The sequence below is a fragment of the Aedes aegypti genome, chromosome 2, assembly GCF_002204515.2.
Source record: "Aedes aegypti strain LVP_AGWG chromosome 2, AaegL5.0 Primary Assembly, whole genome shotgun sequence".
Lineage (NCBI taxonomy): Eukaryota > Metazoa > Arthropoda > Insecta > Diptera > Culicidae > Aedes > Aedes aegypti.
Window position 1 is genome coordinate 462,818,373 of NC_035108.1, and position 12,304 is coordinate 462,830,676.

General features: G+C 37.5%; 2 protein-coding genes across 2 annotated transcripts in view; one reads left to right on the top strand and one right to left on the bottom strand.

Moving 5' to 3' along the window:
• LOC5568167 overlaps positions 1-12,151 on the bottom strand; it is a 28,571-nt gene extending 16,420 nt beyond the window's left edge. The window contains exon 1 of the mRNA XM_001652054.2: positions 12,043-12,151. The gene's annotated coding sequence lies outside the window, so the exon portion shown is untranslated. The remainder of the gene's footprint in view (positions 1-12,042) is intronic.
• Positions 1-12,304, top strand: part of LOC5568168 (WD repeat-containing protein 75) — an 86,288-nt gene that overhangs the window by 61,369 nt on the left and 12,615 nt on the right. The gene's annotated exons all lie outside the window — the stretch shown is intronic.

Genomic DNA, 12,304 nt, shown 5'->3' on the forward strand with positions numbered 1-12,304 from the left:
TTTGAACCACTCTAATAGGCAGTCTGCTAACCACAAAAGCAAACCTCTCTGCCATGCCTTTCCCCCAATCCATACACTCCCGCATGAACTGGCGTAGATGCAGTGGAATATACGGTCTACGTGGGAGCCAGTTCAATGCATCATCAATTCCTCCCCCTTCCCCTCATTGGTCTGCATTCTGACGTGGCAGGTGCCATTGTTGCCTAAAAATAGTAGATCACCAGCACTTATACACTGAGGATGCCTGTTAGCAGGCTTCTTCCTTGTTCTTGACTTATCCTCTTTCTCTCCCTTTTAATGATCAACTACAAAAGAGAAGCGATTTTACCCACACACAAACTGAGCGTACGAGCTCTGCGGGATGAAGAGATGACACGTTTGTGGTTGGTTATTTTCATTCTCACAGAGGTAAAGAGTTTGTTTTGACAACCTCACTGCCCATAACTGCATATTTGTAACATTCGACAAAAGTAGGCATTGAGTAAATCGAATACTAAGTGTGTGTTTTATGGCAGTATGGGAGGAAACTGAAATTTATAAAAATTACCAGGAACTCAAAAATGCTTATTTGAGGCTGATATTTCATACAACCCATATCGCATACTAGGTGAATTGTCAGAAAATAATTCTGAGAGAAATTTCATTGCTAACACATTACGAGGCTCATTTATAATCTCAATGTGACTGTTATGCGGTTATAATTACCAATGTGACAAAACAACTTGGTATTTTTTTCGAATTTTCTAGAACAATCTCACAGATTTCAGTAAGTTAATCGAAAGTATTTATCATATGATGACTTTCCATGGTATTAACTCCATTTTGTCAAAAATGTCGAATGTGACTGTTTTGCAGTTATGGGCAGCTCAGTGCTTAAAAGAGAAAGAGATTATTTTCTCCCTTTCTCAGTTAGGGGGAGAGCATGTTTTCCCATTTCTCAGTTCGGGGAAGAGCATTTCCAGACAGCTCTTCGTTGCCTCTTTGTAGCTCTTTGCCCAAAAGGGCAAAGAGGAAAGCGAAATCATGCTCTTGCGTTGACGGAGAAACCAACCTCAGTTCATCCCAAAAGCAATGATGATATGTTTGCAGAGCCTCACAGTAAGCTAGAGCTGTCAAATGGAAGATGTGCGTTTGGATAGAGCAAACGTTTCAGCCACAGTTGTGAGCGTACGAGGTCGCTCCATCTATCAGATCAAGATGAGCAAAATAAAGCCTGCCTGTTAGTCCCAAGCAGTCATTCGGTTGGTTCCTTGTATAAGTGCAGCTGATCTGGCGATACTGGAGTGCATCCACGGGCGGCCAATCAAGCTCAAGCTCAAGCTCATTGTTGCGTTTTTTCATTGTGAAATACCCTAGGTACCCTACCAAACTTGAATCCGGAACCAATTTTGATGATGCATGCAATGAAATTTATAACTGATTTTTGATTTTCCCTTAAAAAAATCATCAAAATTGATCGAAAAATGGCGAAGGTAGAGAATTTAGAAACTTTGATGTCGGTATTGAAAAGGTTAAGACCTTTGCCTTGCGGCATTTGGCTTCCAATACTAAACAATCCGAAAAAATCGCATTTTTTTTTAATTGGGGGTCGTTAGGAAATTATGTCACGATATAAGAGGAGAGAGGAGTTGGTGGTGTGGTACAGCGTGAATAAACCTAGATTCATTTTTCGATATAAAATAATGTACGCATCTTCCTTGTTTAAGGTGAATATAAATCGAAGGCATGCCTCAGAATTTCAAGAGCACAAATCTAACGAACCCGACAGCCAACGAGTAACCAATCGATAGAATTTTCAGCTTGAATGGACGTCTGGTTCTTTAGATTAGTGCTCTTGAAGATTTGAGGTGTGGCTTTGGATCACCCAAATCAACGCGAATTTTTACGGCGACAGCGACAAACAATCGCTGCGATTTCGCTGCTACATGTAGAGTTTTATGACACTACAACTAACAACGATGCGTGCTATTAGTTTTCTCTTCTATTCTCCCGCTGTTCTCATGCAAAGGTTAAAGTCACGTCACAGCGGGAAAGCAAGAGAGAGAACTTATGCGCGCCTCAATGATCTGCACCCCCTGAGCAAATCCAAAACATCAGGGACTCACGCTCCGCAGCTTTTTTTTGACATTTGTGTATAAACAATTTTTGAGATATATTAACGGATTTGCTCAAAAGGACACGCGATGTTCCCCGGAGGAAACGAACAACCGTGGTTTTGCTTCTTCATTCGTATGGAAGATAACATTGCGGTAGTTCATCAAACGCAGTTGTTCCTTTCCTGAGCAATTCTCCGCGAGGAATTTAGGGCAAATGGGCGTTTTTGAACACTTTACAACAGCAGTGCAGTTTATCATATCCTGCGGGCCAGTCAATACTACAGTCACCCCACAGTTATGGATGGCACACAGATATGGAGCAAAGTTGGATTAAGCGGAGAATATCTCATCAAATAGAGTTGCAATTACGCAGAACCCATTTTACCTACGCGAACCATAAATCTATACAGCATCTTAATCAACAATAACATGCTTGAACACATTTGTTCCGTTCGTAGGAAATAAAATGTCATACATATGCCTAGAAGCGTTGATTCATATCTGTGGGGCATTGAAACCCATACCACAGTTATGAATCTAAGATAAGACGATTCCTAAAGAAACGCCAAAACGTATGCTTTCACTAGCACACCATTCGTTTGCCTCGCAGATAATTTGCTGTTATAGAGTTCTGATCCATGATATGAGTCGATTTGATCCATAATACGGACCCATTTTTGACTGTAGCTAGAACTAGAAGCGAGCGCTTTGCCTTTATTGTTCGAAATTAAACTCGAATTTCGTGAAATTCCGTTTTATTCCGTTTGTTTTCAATTTTCCGTGGAAATATTTTAACAATTTGGGGAAACGAAACGAAATAGCAAAATACTAATTTCGCCTGTATGAGTTCCGTGGAATTCCGCGGAATTTCGTTTCGAAGCGTATTTGACGGAATCATTCGGTATTTCGCATACCCTTACTCCAGTAGAACTTCCAGTGATTCCTTCAAGAATTCCTCTGGAAATATCTCTAGAGATTTCTCCAGAAATTATTTCGAAGATTTCTTCAAGGAATTATTTACTAGAAGATAATTTCTACTGTAATCCATACAGCGATTTCTCCAGCGATATTACTAGAACTTTTGCTAAAGATTCCTCCAGGAAAAACTTGGAACATTTTAAACCGATTCTTATTGGGCTTCAGGAATACCTCCAGAAATGTCTCCAAGTATCCCTGCAAGAAAATGCCTACAGTGATTTTTCTAGAGATTTCGCTATGAGTTCCTGCAGGAATTTCTCCAGTGATACCTTCATAGATTCCTCCAGTAAAATCTTTACTGGGATTCTTTCAGGAAGTTCTCCAAGGATTCCTCCAAGATCTGTTTCATGAATCCTTCCAGGAATCTTTCCAGAAATACTTCGCAATTCAGAGATTCCTTATGAAAATCTTCTGGAGACTTCTCCAAGGATTCTTCCGGGAAAATCTCTACAAGTATTCTTGCAGAGATATCTTCAATGATTTCTCCTGGAATTCCACTAGGACAATCTCCTCAAGGATTACTCAAGATATTTCTCCAGTTTTTCTCCGAGGATACCTCTAGGGATACAAAAAGATATCCCCAAGTAGTCTTCTCGAGATTCGCCCAGGAATTGTTCCGGAGATTTCTTTTGGGATTTCGTCACGGATCGCTCCAGGGATTCTACCAGGAAATCCTTCAGGAATTCCTCCAGATCATCGACAACTTACGAATTCCTCCAGAATTACCATACCAGGAAAATCGCTACATGGCATACTCCAAGGATTTGTCCAGATTCAGGGATTCCTCGGGAATTTCGCCAGGGATTGTTTATGGGCCTCTAAAAATTCCTCCGGTGCACTATGGGCCAGGGACGCAATCTGGCGGGACAAAATTAATATGTTTGTTTTATATGCAATGTTTTTTGTAACAACGAGGACCATCTACTGTCATAAACGGATAGTTCGTAAATCGTCCGCATAGGTGGCGCCACAATATAACTTTTTACTGTGACTTCTAGAGACTTGGCGTGTTCGGCAAAGTTGTTCATTTTGATAAAATAAACAACTCTCTCAAAGACGTCAAAATTCCCCAGCCTACTGTTTTCGAGTTATTGGCAAAATTAGAGAAAATTAGTGAAAAAACGATTGTTTTCACCGAATTTGACTTTTTTCCTAAGAACCATGGCATATAATATATTTTGCTGATAAATATATAACAAACGCAAGCTCTGGTGGAAAAAATTTAATAATACGACGCATAAAACTTAAGAAATTGTGAAAAAACTTGAAAAATAGAGCAATTTTTGAATCTTAATTTCTCCAAAAGCGCAAAAAATCGCAAGCTCAAATTTTCAGGCAACATAGAGCAATACTTGATGAAACGTATGTCAAAATTCCAGAGAGGTATATTTTGGTGTTTTTGAGATATTTCATTTTTTTATAAAGATTATATTACTCCAATACAGTTAATTTCCATGAGGAATCAGAACGGACGATCGACTTTAAAAAAATAACGAGTCGTAGAACAAAAACTTTCAGAAAACTGGTTAAAAAAGCCATCATAGTAGCCATGAAATTCAGTTTAAGAGCAGTTCCTTGAGTTGATATCGAGTAATGTAGGTGAAAGTGTAGATTAAAACTGGGTACATATTTGTGTTTCTTCAATAATTCAAATGATATAGTATGCCATGAAAAACTTGATCATGTGTCAGTTAATTGTTGTCATCATGGTTCGAGGTGAGCAATTTTTTTTGTGAATGTGTTACTTTTAACACGGAAAATCAAATTTTAAAGCGTATTCATGTCGATATCTCTAAATACTAAAATTTCAGAGCGCACGAACTCTTGTTCGGAGCTTGTAGATTTGTTTTGAAGCGGAAAGAGCTTTGATTCTTGGATGTTCCGAAACAGAGGATACAGATGAAAGGTATCAATTTGGAGATTCCTTCGATTTTGAGAACTGTTAGGTTGTGTAACCTCAAATATGTGTTTAATCACCGGATTTACTTAAATTTTGAGCTTCCGGAAAACTGTACCAACGATTCGAGATGAAATCCAAAGCCAGCTTGTATTGTGAGCACACTGAAAATAATCCACATGTTCGATCCTAATTCTTTTCAACGTGGATCTGTCGTGTCGAATTGCAAGGTGAAATGACGTGTAAAACTGGTGATTCTGTGAAAGATTGACTTTGCTTCGATAGCTAAGTCTTTTACACATGATTTGAACGTGTTTGACAATGGCGATATCCATCACTAGTAGAACTAGTTTTCCTATCATGACAAGGACTCACATTTGCCATCCAAGCTTTACATGTTAAATGACATGTTATTTTTGGAGAAACCAGGTGCCTGTAATAGGTGCCTGAAATCAGAAAATTAAGCAATCGCTAATAAATCCTACTGCAAAGTTTTCGATAATTTGTAAATTAACGTGTTTTAAATTTGAATTTGGATTGCCGATAGTGACTGGTTTTACACCATCGTTTGATGTGTTTTACAATTAGTGAAAATTCACGTGTGAAACACATTGATCCAGCTTGTAGAATGTTTTCAGTGCAGGTAGAATAATTTCATGAAATAATAAAATATAATTTCCCGCTAATTTTAAAATACACTTATTAAATATTAATCGCGTAATGAAAAGAAAATCGTAAAAAAATTAAAAAATCTCAAAAACACCAAAATATACCTCTCAGAAATTTTGACATCCGTTTTATCAAGTGTTGCTCTATGTTGCCTAAAAATTTGAGCTTGCGATTTTTTGCGCTTTTGTAGATATTTAGGTTCAAAAATTGCTCTATTTTTCAAGTTTTTTCACAATTTCTTTAGTTTTATGCTTCGTATTATTAAAATTTTTCCACCAGAGCTTGCGTTTGTTAAAAATTTATCAGCAAAAAATATTATATGACATGGTTCTTAGGAAAAAAGGTCAAATTTGGTGATAAAAATCGTTTTTTCACAAATTTTCTCTAATTTTGCCAATAACTCGAAAACAGTAGGCTGTGGAATTTTGACGTCTTCGAGAGAGTTGTTTATTTTATCAAAATAAACAACTTTGTCGAACACGCCAAGTCTCTAGAACGTCACAGTAAAAAGTTAGATTGTGGCGCCACCTATGCGGACGATTTACGAACTAACCGTTTATGACAGTAGATGGTCCTCGTTGTTACAAAAAACATTGCCGAAGACACCAAATACCGAAACGCTTCGTTACCGAGTTATTAATTTTGTCCCGCCAGATTGCGTCCCTGGCCCATAGTGCGGTGGTTACTCCAAGAGTTATTTTTGCATTTTCTCCAATGATCTATTGTAGGAACTCCATCAGACATTCTAAGAACTTCTCCAAGGATTGATTACATTAGGAACATCTCTACAAAAATTACTCCAGTACAACTCTACGTAAATTGCTTTTGGAAAAACTCTTCATGGATACCTCAAGAGATTTCTCCAGAAATTCCTCCATGTATTCCTTCAAGGATTATTTCACTGATTTCTCCAGAAAAAAGGTTTTTCCCGGCGTTTTCTGTAGGGATTTCACCAGGAAATCTTTACAGCGATTCTCCAGGGACAGCTCCAAGGATTCTCCAGAGGTTCCTGCAGAGATGCCTCCAGGAGTTTTTCAATAATGGCTTGGATATAATTTCAGTGATTTCTACAGGAGTTTCTTCAGAGACTTCTCCAGGGATCTCTCCAGTTATTTCTTCAGAAATTTCTCCAAGGATTGCTCCAGAAAAATCTCTACAAGGTTCGCTCTACAAATTGTTCCAGGAAAGAGCTGATAGAGAATCTCTAAATTTTAATGAAATACGCTTGTTGTCTACGCGTTCTTTATAATGAAGCAGTCGTTGAAAAAATAAAAACTGTGTAGTTGAAAAGCATATTTGATATCCAGAGATTTTCTCGGGAATCCCTCCATAGGATCCTGCAAGAATTTTTCCAGGGGTTCTCTCAGAAATTTACCAGGAATTCCTCTAGGGATTATTCTTGATTTTTTTTTTCTAGTGATTGCTCCATTGATCCTTCCAGGAAATCTCAAAAAAAAATTTTTAGGAAGGCAGTTGCTGAAGGAATCTAAAAAAATCGCTGAAAAAATCCGGGAGAAAATCTTATTCTTCTGATGAAATTTCTGGAGGAATTCATGGATGAATCTTTGTAGGAAATTCTAGAGGAATTCTTGGAAGCCCAGAACGAATCTCTCAAGAAATTTCAAGGGGAAGCCCTGGAGGATTATCAGGAAAAGCTCTTAGAATAATTAATGTAGAGATTTTCCTAAAGGTATTCCTGGAAGAAGTGCTGAAGAAAACTCTTGAGGAATCCCTATATGAATTCATGACGTTATTTCTTATAGAATCTACAAAAGAGATATTCTTAGAGGAGAAAGAAAAAAAAGAAGAATCTTTGGAGTCCGCAGGAGTCGTTGGAATAATCACTGCAACAATTCCTGGAGAAATCCCAGTAAATATTTTACTGGAAGAATCTATGGAGGAATCAAAGGAGGCATTGCGGTATAAATATTCCTGCAAAATTTCCAGGAATAATCCTTGAAGGAATCCCTGGATCAGATCATGGCAAAATTCCTGAACGAATTGTTGAAGGTATTTTTGGAACACTATCGGAACCGGTCTACAAAATCTAGTAGCGAATAAAAAAATTGCCTGGAGGAATCTGGCAATACCACTGGTCAAATCTCTGTACGCATTACTATAGAGTTCATCTTGGAGGAATTTGTAGTAAAATCCCTGAAGGAATCTTCGAAAGAATTCCTGAAGAAATCTCTAGAAGAGTCTCTGAAGATATTTCGAAAGGAATGCTTGAAGGATCTTTGGGGGATTTATCGGAGTCCCGTTTGAACTGGTCAAAATTGTGTTTGGTGTTTTTTTTTGTGACCGTAACGGAAATGAGTAGGAGATTTTATGTTTGGGAGCGCAGCTTTTCACGAGACCAAGCTGAGGATCTTGGAGTGAATTCCACCGGTTGAGGATATTTTTATTGGAAATGTTATTGACTCGCCAGGCCGCATTATATTATAGAGGAATTCGAAAATTGTAGAAGATCTGGAAAGAATTACTGATAGAATCCCTGGAATGATCCGTGAAGGAATTGCTAAAGAAATCTCCGGAATAATTCCTGGATGAATCTCGAAAGGACTACTTAAAATTGTTGACTAAATTGTCTTCATATTAATTATCTTGAGTAATCCTTGAGGAGATTGTCCTAGTGTAACTCATGCAGGATTCTTGGAGAAGTCTCTGGAGGATATCCTGGAAGATTTTGTAGTGAAATCGCTGAAGGAATACCAGAAGAAATCACTTGGAAAATCCCTGCAGAAATTTCCTATATTATATTCCTGGAAGAATTCCTAAAAATAACCTGGAGGAATCATTGGAGAACTTCCTGGAAGAACTCCAGTAATGATTTTACTGCAGGAATCAACTAAAGAATCACTGGAGAAATTTTTGCAGGAACTCCTTGGGAAATCTCAAGATGAATTCCTGTCGATATTTTCGTGTAAGAATCCTTGGGGGAATATCTTTATTCTCATTTTTTAATAGTTTTGTAAGTAAATAAGTTTTGCAGTGGGAACAAATGCGAAAATTTTCTATGATTTTCGATGGGCGAAAATTAGCACCAAAGGTGGACACAGTATACTACTAGTACTAGTACTAATATGTATTTATTTATTTATTGTTAGCTATTGCCTACGCTGCCCATAACTGCATATTTGTAACATTCGACAAAAGTAGGCATCGAGTAAATGGAATACCAAGTATGCATTTCATGGCAGTATGGGAGAAAACTAAAATTTCTAAAAATTACCAGGAACTCAAAAGTGCTTATTTGAGGCTGATATTTCGTACAACTCATATCACATACTAGGTGAATAGTCATAAAATAATTCTGATAGAAATTCCGTTGCTATTACATTACGAGACTCATTTATAATCTCAATGTGACTGTTATGCGGTTATAATTACCAATGTGACAAAACAACTTTTCTCGAATTTTCTAGAACAATCTCACAGATTTCAGTAAGTTGCTCGAAAGTAATTATCATTTGATGGCTTTCCATGGTATTAACTCCAATTTGTTAAAAATGTCGAATGTGACTGTTATGCAGTTATGGGCAGTACGGTAACTTGCTGTTTATATAAACTTTTGTTCAAGTCAACGAAAACAGTTTTAGGATTAGATTACATTGGGTAAGTAATTCTCATTGAGACCGGCCCACTATTTGCACTTGGTCTTTCAAAATGCTCATTCGAAAGCTCCTGTCGAGTAGTAAAGAAACTGCATTCGGTTGGTCAAATTGATGGACCCCACGGTAGTTATCACTGAAACATTTCTTGATGGTCGATTTTTGACTATTCATGGGTCACTCAAACAGCCATAACTCTGAAATTTGTTGAACAACCTCTTCACAACCACATGGTTTTGGAGAGAGAAAACATAGGAGCTTCATTTGCAAAAATAATAATAACAACCTTATTTAGTTTGGCCGCCATATTGGATTTTATAAGAAAAACTAAATTTTTTTGGTGTTCGCAACCCAGACAACCAGAAGTCGCATAGCAGCATACAAACCAAGTCGCTTATTTGTACAAACTGCATCACTCCCGCACTACATGGTGGATGGAATCGTTTGATCGATGAGTTTCCTCGGATAAAACGCTATTTTATGAGTTCATATGTGCATTTAATTTCGTTCCGTATACTTGTACAAAGTATGTCGGATCAATCCGTAGCAGCTGTCAAATAAATTTTGTTATCATAAATCAAGTCACATAAAAGTACATACTAATTCGCAAGAAAATCTACACACTCGCATTGCATGTTATGTTTCATCATATAAAATATGCACGTATATCGCCTCCACTTTTGTACGTATAAGGCCTTTTCGCGACATCTTATACGTGAAATTTTGCACATACCGTACACCCCCGTTAATTTGAACGATACCTCATGCAAACCATCGGGGTCCATTTTTAATTTGAACATCTAGTCACCCTAGAAACGTGTTTCTGGCCACCTCTTCCACTGTTTTGTTTTGATTCTGCGTTCCGTTCTCCACTTTACTTCGTTCCATGAGCTAAATGACGTTTGAACCATTTTTAATCTCTCACGCCGAGGACCTGGGATCGAATCCCATCCCCGACATAGTCACTTATGACGTAAAAAGTTATAGTGACGACTTCCTTCGGAAGGGAAGTAAAGCCGTTGGTCCCGAGATGAACTAGCCTAGGGCTAAAAATCTCGTTAATAAAGTCAAACCAACCAACCATTTTTAATCTGAACGATGTGCAAATTAGCGGGGTACAAATTAAAAAGTGTTCAGATTAAATGTCGTCAAACCAACGGGGGTACCCGATATAAGCATCGCATAACGCAAAAGGTGCTTTAGTTAAACGTACATTCTGGTTGTCTGGGAACTACCGATTTTAAAAGTTTTTGCATGGTTGGAAAGCTATAATATATATTTAAAATTGAGAATTGATTTTTTTTTAATCAAAGGTTTTGTGCAATTTTGTAAAATACTTCCTATCGCGCTGTTGCAGTTTGCGGTCATATAGCGGTGTTGTAGCGATTTACGCTTGTTGTAATGTATTTGAAATGTGAAAAATTATCTCATTAATGCTCAACGTGAGATATTATATGCATTGGTAGAAGAAAGGGAAATCAAAAATAAGCAAAGGTATTATAGCTAATATTGGTACCGTAATCCGGGGTATCATTGATCAACGGGGTAACACTGATCGGAATGACTCATCTCAACAAAAGTACGTATTATCATTTATTGATGAAACATTTCCAAATTATGAATGGTGCTTCATATTCATGAGCTAATAAAAGTTAATGTTTTTGCGAAAATTGAGTTCACCTTATGCGTAAAGTTGTCAACTTTTTGAAATAATGATTTTAATTGTTAACGATGACACTACCGTAGATTCATGTGTCACACAAGTTCTGCAAACGATATAAGCAAGGAAAATGTGATTCTTACTAAAAATAGCACCGCAGAAAACGATTCCGTTGCCAAAGCTTTTATAAAAATGCTCAATTAGGCAACATTAACGAATTACTGTTAAGAATTTAAAATTCCCTTAGGAAATTGCCTACCGTTAGGCGTATTCCGTGGTTCGAGGTGTTTTTAATTTTAAAATAACTCAAAAAGTAAATAACTTGTAAGCGTTTGGCCTTCATATTCGGCTTCGGGGGCCATGGTTTAAGTAAGTAACGACATTATCTGTATTAACGGACGTTGTTCACATATGTGATCAATGTTACCCCATATCAGCTAAATAAAAAATCGCCTTGAACATTTTTTCAACATGCTTAAATCTTTCAATAAACAAAATACAGTATATAGTCTCGAGCTATGGGTGGCAGTACTTGTTTTAAAAATATAAAATTTGCAACGTTTGCATTTTCAAACGAAATATTAAAGAAACATTCAGAAAAATGATCAATGTTACCCCGGATTACGGTATTGGATTTCCTTCTGATCGTGTCATCGAATGTCATTGTATTACGTTTGAAAATTAAAAATTTAGTATCCGCAAGCACTTTAAAATAATTTGAAAATTCAATCCTTCTATTCGTCAAAAATCACTCTCATTTCCCTTTATTGAGTCGCCAAACTCCACTGTTCCAATCATTTGCCTTGAACCAGTCTAACGTCACTGAACGCCGTCGTGATAATTTAATGATGGTTACCCCAAAGGACACGCGATAAAACCGTTCTTGCGTTGCTATGTGTGTTGATATTTTTTGCGTGTAGCTTCACTGCGGTCCTTACGACTGGATTCCAGATTAATTATTAACTCAGACGATGACACTTTCACCTTTTACCCGACAAACCACTTAAAAGGTAGGCAAACACAAATATAACCCACTGAGCACCTGATTTAGCCTTTCTTATCACTTTTTTTTCAACTAAATTAAACCATCAACCGGCGACGGTTAATAAAGGACTTATCAGTGGTGCTAACCTTTCACACACTCGAGAGAAGATCACACAGACTGCGGGTGTTTTGTTTGTTCGGTGGAGGATCGTCCTTCCTCGACGAGCGTTCGATTCCGATTGATTGATAAACCCGGGTCGACCATTGCTTTTATACACTACTATATGTAAGTGCTGTAAGGTCGGTCGCAGTCATGCGGTCTGGTGTGGTTATGATTGTGATTTTCGTCTCTGCAACTGTAATTGGCAAGCAACAGGACTCTGCGACTGCCTTGCAGTGATAAACTGTT